The following is a 7,767-nucleotide window of genomic DNA, read 5'->3' as shown; positions in this document are numbered from 1 at the left end:
AAAGACTAGAGAAAAGTAGGAAACAGAAGAGTGGGACTCCCAAGAGGGGTGATTAGTAAAAATCAGCACTTTCAGAAGCCAGAGTTGCTCATCTGATTTCTTCGGTAATTCTATGCAGATAAGACTAAAACTTTCTTCCCACACTCTGCAGAAGAGTCCAAACTGTTGCATATTTGTTGATTCTTTTTTAAAATAGTCTAGGGGTTCATTAAATATTCACATTGGATAGGGAATGGAAATGGGAGGAAGTAAAGGTGGAAAGAGAGAAAAACACAATGAAGGAGCATTATCTACCACATGTGGGTATTCGTAAGGTATCATCAGCAGTCACGCTGTGGGACCTCACATTTTCCTCTAGACAAAATAGCATAGAATTCAAATGCAAAATCTAAATTTCAGAATTAGTCATCATTCATTATTACACTCTCCATCATATAATAGAGGTGGGTAGAAACACCAAGACAGCAGTGCACGTGTCCCAGAGGGAATTGTTGAGAAATGAAGATCCCTGTAAAGTCAGAATGGAAGGAATGTTTAGGACCAACTCTAAGTCTGCTTTAGAAGCTTACCCGGGCCTCAACTAGGCAGAAGCAGCTGCAGAATTTGTGGGCCCCAGTGCATAATAAAAATGCAGAATTCCTTCTTTAAACATTACTAAGACTAGAGATGAGAGCAGCTGGGAAGTAAACCAAGCTTGGGGTCCTTCTGGACTTGAGGTCTCATGTGATTGCCCAGGTCACAGTTTTATGGCCTGCCCTGACTGAAAGGTGCAGAGAACAGTCAGAAGGGCGTCCCCAAGATGGTGCTGCTTCCCAAAGACAACAAAGGCCCTAAGCGGCTTTTCTCGCCCACACGAAACTTAAACCTGTGCTCAAACAACCTCTCCCTGTGGAAATGCTGCCTCTCATGGTCTCCTCCAATGGGACCCAGGCATGGCACTGGCCAGCCCCTGCAAGGTCCATAAATATACTCCTCTCCCTGCATAGCTCTCTCTCTCTCCTTCTCTCTTTCTCTCTTTCACTCTCTCGCCCTCTCTCCCCCTCTCTCTCTCCTTCTCTCTTGCTTTCTCTCTGTCCCCCCCACTCTCTTGTTGGCTCTCTCACTCTCTCTCTCTCTCCTTCTCTCTTTCTCTCTCTCTCTCTCTCTCTCGGTCTCTCTCTCTTGGTCTTTCTTGTTCTCCCTCTCTCCCCACCACTCTCTTACTCTCTCTTTCTCTCTCGCTCTCTCGGTCTCTCTTTCTCTCTCTCTCTCTTGCTCTCCCTCAGTTACAGTCCCTTCGTGTAACTGCCCCTTTAATAAATCTCTTGGTTCAGACCGGGGGTGGAGTCGTTACTGGTGCCAAACTTCTTTCATTCGTGCCGTGACTTGGATGGGTGCTCCCTCGCCTCTGTGTGGGTGTATTCCCGTAGGCGAGAGCCCCGACCTGGCACCTGTGGCCATTCCAGCCCTCTTGGACCTTCCCACTGTTTTGAATGTGTAAAATGCATCCATCAGCGACCGTTGGATAGGTAAGTTCCCCTTTGCCAAAAAGGGAGTGAAAAACTTGCTGGGGAACTCCGGAGGGAACGGACTTCAGGAACCGCCCCCTCCGGCCCCCAGGCGAGGGGGAACGCACCCGCCTCGGCTTTCACAACCACCGCGTACCCTAAAGGCTTCCTCTTCTCCTTTATCTCTCTCAAACTTTAAAAGCTCCCACAGCTGCCGGTTTGCAGCAGGCCCCAGGGGCCCCACGGCTATTAACCCACAGCAGTTTCAGTAAAATTCTCTTTCTGTCTCTCTCTCTCTTTCCCCCCCTCCCTAAGAAATCCCACGGCTGCCGGGCCATGTCTGCTGGCCCACAGTGGATTCTGAAAGACTCCTATATCTGTTGGGCAACAGTAAGCCTCAGAGGTTTCATGTCTATTGCCCACAGTAAGCCCTGTTCGACCGGCAGGAATTGCGACTACACTCCCTACCTGCCGCCTGGTCAACTGCTCTCTGTCTGTTTTGTAAAATCCTAGCGCTAGGTGCCTTGACCCCCTCGATTCTCCAGGAGAACTCTGGTTGTGCCAAACCTCTGTGATGACAGACTTGGCCACAGCCACACTTCTCGGACAGTCGACTCTTCGGGGGATGCCCTGTTTGGTCCACCTGTCTTATTATGGGAGGCTTGTAATCCCTACTGGCCAATTCTCTCTCTCTCCTGATATCAAGCCCAAACACCTAATTCGCCTCTACACACACAAGACTGGCCAACATATCCCTTAGACAATCAAAATCAGTGGCATATATAATTTCTGTGAGCATTCAAAATGGTTGGTAGAGATTCCCCACGTTCAGTCCCTTTTTCTCTCTTCCGTAAACATTCCCTCTACAGCTTCTCTCTTTCCCTTTGTCCCACATGCGTCTCTGCTTCCTCCTCCAAACTCCCCTCCCCCTACCACAAACACTGTAAGGCCCCTCCCGGCAGCTTTCTCCTCTCCCGTCTTGGATTTTAATCCTGCAGAGGAGCCCCCTCCTTCCTCTTCAGCTCCACCCACTTCTCCAGCAATTCAACCTCTATGCCCTCCCCTTTCAATCACCCCCGAGTATAGCCCTCCGGTAACCTGATCCAAGGCCACACTGGTCATTCAGGTACACGTCCCCTTCTCTATCTCAGACCTCTCACAAATAAAAGTAAAGGGATCATGCAAATAAATCCTGTTAGCTAACAACAAAAAGGTGTTAATAAACAGGCTAACTAGGACAGAATAAAAGAGGTTTTTCAAAAACCAGATGGAAATCCAGCAATGTTTCTAAGTCGCCTCTCTAAAACATTGCAGCAGTTTACAAATATTAATTTAAAGTCTGTGGAAGGACAAACTCTTTTGGCTATGTATTTTATCTCCCAGTCACCACCAGGTATTAGGCGCAAACTCCAAAAATTAAAAAAGGGCCCGTAAACCCCTCAATTAGAGCTATCAGACATGGCCTTTAAAATCTTTACCAACCAAAAGGAGGAAGAAATACAGGACCACCAACATAAGCAGAAAGCACTTCAGCTTTTATCTACCACTTTAGCAGAAAAAGCCACCACTGATAATCTTCCAGCTCAGATGGCCAATAGCAGAAGGGGTACACAGCCCCCTTCCCAGGTTTGTTTCTGATGCTGTCAAAATGGGCATATGGCCAAAGACTGTCAAGCCCTGCCCACCAAAAAAACCCTGTCCCAAATGCAAACAGCATGGACATTGGGCTCATGATTGCCTCGTTCGCCTAGCCGGAGGAGAGCACATGGCCCAGAGGCTTTCTGTAATTAAGGGACACCAGGCATCTCAAAAGGAGATCTCTTGGGCTTGCTCCAGTCAGATTGACTCACCCCTAACTTGATAGCCCCAATGTCTTCGGAGCAAACCATTAAACCAACCGAGCCTAGGGTGGAAATATCAGTAGCTGGCGGAGTTATATCATTTGTTATTAATACGGGGGCTACATGCTCAGATCTACTTAAATTCCTGGTCCACTCCTTCCTTCACCCCTTTTGGTTGTGGAGTTACAGGGCATTATACCCAGGCCCCTCACTATGCCATTACTTCCATGTGTTCTGAGAGAGAAAATATTTCAACACTCTTCCCTTGTTATGCCAATGCGTCCAGCTCCATTATTGAAAAGGGACATTATGACAAAAATTAAAACTCACACCACTGTGCCTTTTGGTTACCTTTTGTATAGCTTTGGATTTCCCTAATAGTTCCATATTGGATCCTATCTAAACCCTTCCACTACATATAAACTTATTGCTTTAGTTAGAGCTCTGAGGTTAAGAAAAATGTAAAGAAAGTTGTTGGTGTAAGGTATGTTTTTAGTAAGAAAGGATAAAGAAAAAGATAATAATTATATAGGAAAGAATCTTGTATGGTACATTTTGTTCCATAATAAAATGGCTGGTTACAGAAAGCATAGAACAAAATAGAAGGTTTAAGCATGTCAAACAATGGTATGAGTTAGGTGAAAGTTAGGAAAAAAGTAAAAGAAATTGTGTAAACACTCAAGGCTACAAGAAAGGCTCCACATAGTCTGCATTGGTGGTATACCAACCTATCAATTGCTAACAGGTGTCTAAAATATCTTCGTGAAAAGTATGACAAAAAGGGAACAAAGCAAATATTTCCCATACCCTTCATTCTCTTATCTGTGTGTGTGTCTGTCACTTTAAATCTGCTAAAAAGCTGGTTGAGTTATTATGCTTTGTTTAATGGGACATGTGGTCTATTAAAAACTTGATTGGCGCATATTTCTCAATGTCATCTTATGTCTACGCTTATTTATGTGGTGTTTTCTCCCAACCCATTGGTGCTGTTAAAATTTCTGTCTTTTGTTGTTAAGGTTGTGGAAAAAATTGTCTGCTGCATATAAAAGTGTTACCGGTTATCTTAAATTCTTTTCCGGGGACCATGTCCCCTCCCTTCCTTAGCCTGTGTTCTCCTTCATAAATTCTGAAGGGGCTCATTCTAATCCACCTATAAAATAATAATAATAACAATAATAATAATTTTATAATCTTTCTCTGTCAACTAAGAAAATAGACTGTTCTCGTTTTCAAATGCTAAAGGCCAGGTTAGTTAAAAATAAGTATGTTTCTAAAGGTTTAGGCCTTGCCTAAAATCATGATCAACTGCTTGTCCCTGTAAAAAACTGCTGGGAAGTCTCTTAGAGTCTTGTGATGTATGCTGACTCCCTACTTTATATTGTAATGCTAAGTAACACTAATGCTTGCGTTTTTTGGCTATGCTCATTAAATGTCCACGTCTTACGACTAAGGCTGCTGTTTAGTAATTCATGAGAATTTTTGACAATTTTGCCTGTTCATAATTAGAAATATGTAAAAACAGATCATTTTACATCTTCGTGGTCTGTTCACACTAAAGGTTTTTATACCAGGTGTTCTTGTAGACATCATTGAAAAGTCGTAAAGCAAAAGAAAAAAAAAGAGAAGAACTCCAAAATGAGCACCAGCCAGCTGGGGTCCAAATTAATTTCTTCTTAATACTGAGGCTAAGTTTTTAGCCCTTGTGCTCATACTGAACTTCTTCCTCCTAAAACCTGCTCTCCAATGGAATTAAAGGTGTTCCAAAAATTAAATGTTTCACCTAACAGTTACTGAAAGGTAAATTCAAATAATGACTGTAAAAGGTTATCTATAAATAAATAAAAAGGAAAGCAAAAAGCAAAGGAAAAATGTAAAAAGATTGCTGGTATACAAGTAAAGTTTTAGCAAGAAAAACAAAAAAGAAAGGAATAAAACATATATATATATATATATATATATATATATATATATATATATATTTATCTAAAAAAATCTTATATGGTACATTTCTGTCCTATAATAAAGTAAATAGTTATGAAAAATTTTTAAAAGGGGGTAGAAAACAAAAATAAAATGGTATAAGCACACCAAAAATGGTATAAGGAAAATTTAAGAAAAATATACAAAAAATTCTATAAACAATCTAGGCATAATAAATTCTTTTCTAAATGCAAGTCTCCAAACATTTTCAGATTTCTCTTCAAATTTTATGTAGAATTTACTTAAGTGCCTAGTTCAAATTATAGTCTAAAACAATCTGTCAGGCCACCATTATAGTCCAAAAATACAAAAGCTGGCACTTATAATAAAGCTACAAAAATTAAAGTTTATTATTTAAGTTATGCTAATAACTTAAGGCCTTATACATTTTATATACAAAAAATAATCAGCCACTGCCTACAATTGTCAAAATATAGGCCTGACTTTATTCCTTTTATTGAGCTACAATCCAGTAATTTCATGCAGTTCTTTGTTTCTTTAATAAATCACTCAATATCACAGACTCTGAATCTACCCAAGTTACTGTAAGGTTCATAATTTTGTCCTTTATGGCTGCATAATATTCCATCATATATATACACCACATTTTTATCCAGTCTTCTTTCAGTGAACAACACAGTTGGTTCTACACATACATGTTTATTGCAGCATTATTCACAATAGCATTTATGGCAGTACCATTCATAGAAAATCTTACCACCCCTGCACACAAAATCCTACTGTTCATTTCCTCCCACTATCAGGAATTCCCCTGTTCACAGCTTCAACTCAACCATCACTTGTCAATGTTACCTGTGCCCCACCTGGCTTCTTCTTCTGGTGCTGTCCCTAAACATCACTTAACTTTTCTTTTAGATATGTTCTCATCCGGGTTCTCTATTTACCTCCACAGTCTACTCTAAGACAGCTGGTTACTACCGCCCTCGTGTCCACTGGAGAACTGGCCAAAACAAGTCGCCATTCTGCATTTACAAGAAACTTTCAAAAATCCTCACCTTCAGTGCCTACCTCTGGACCCTATTCTGGCTGGTTCTGTGCCCTTCCCCCACCACACCCCACAACACCCACATCCAGCAGGAAGCAGCCAAAAAGAATAACGATGCCCCTCTCCCAAATAAACAGAAAAGGTGGGAATGAAAGGCACAGAGAACAGTCAGAAGGGCGTCCCCAAAGACAACAAAGGCCCTAAGCAGCTTTTCCTGCCTGCACGAAACTTAAACCTGTGCTCAAACAACCTCTCCCTGTAGAAATGCTGCCTCTCATGGTCTCCTCCAATGGGACCCAGGCATGGCACTGGTCAGCCCCTGCAAGGTCCATAAATATACTCCTCTCCCTGCATAGCTCTCTCTCTCCTTCTCTCTTTCTCTCTTTCACTCTCTCTCGCCCTCTCTCCCCTTCTCTCTCTCCTTCTCTCTTGCTTTCTCTCTCTGTCCCCACCACTCTCTTGTTGGCTTTCTCACTCTCTCTCTCCTTCTCTCTTTCTCTTTCTCTCTCTCTCTCTCTCTCGGTCTCTCTTGTTCTCCCTCTCTCCCCACCATTCTCTTACTCTCTCTTTCTCTCTCGCTCTCTCGGTCTCTCTTTCTCTCTCTCTCTCTTGCTCTTTCTCGGTTACAGTCCCTTCGTGTAACTGCCCCTTTAATAAATCTCTTGGTTCAGACCAGGGGTGGAGTCGTTACTGGTGCCAAACTTCTTTCACTGACTCCAGAGCCTCTTGGCAAATATTTAAGGGGAGTCTTAAGAGGCTTAATAATAATAGACAGATGACAGACCAGCTTTGAGGTAACACAGAAACAACAGCAACGAAAAGACACGTGTTGCTTTAATTTTCTGCAGTTTCCCTTGAAGAGTTCTCCATCATCAGCAATGCATTTCCTACCTTGATGACAAAGATGACTGGGGAGATTAAATTTTACCAAGGTGTGAGGATTGCTCCTTACAATAAAGTTATCTCAAAGGGCAAAGCACCTCATTAAGCTGGCTGCTTAAGGATGGAAACCTACAGAAGCACTTCAGAAAAGGGGCAGAAAAAAACAAGACATTATTAAATAACTGCACCTAATAGTGTCAGGACTTCATAAGCCACAAGAGATACTTGCGCTCTTATATAGGACAAATACATAGAAGGTGGGGCATTCTAACCAAAGAGAACATCCCAAAGAACAAATTTAATCCCCTAGATAATATCTAAAGGAAACGATGCAAATCTGTGGCAAATAAATTATTTGTGGATAAAAAGAGTCAAATGTCATCACATCAAATGCTATAATTATGTAATCTGTCATTTTGACTCTCTGAGTATAACTCTGTAATAGCTCACCACCCCACTGTTGGAATCAAACGACTTACAAAATGATATAGTATATAATGAACGCACTTGCTTTCATATAACAGAACTTGGGAAATAAATAAAAAGTTAGTCATTAGGTCAACTTCACAGT

The sequence above is a fragment of the Carlito syrichta genome, unplaced genomic scaffold, assembly GCF_000164805.1.
Source record: "Carlito syrichta isolate Samal-C Ts95f unplaced genomic scaffold, Tarsius_syrichta-2.0.1 Scaffold301562, whole genome shotgun sequence".
Lineage (NCBI taxonomy): Eukaryota > Metazoa > Chordata > Mammalia > Primates > Tarsiidae > Carlito > Carlito syrichta.
The sequence above is the reverse complement of the archived record's forward strand: the minus strand, read 5'-3'. Positions refer to the sequence as shown.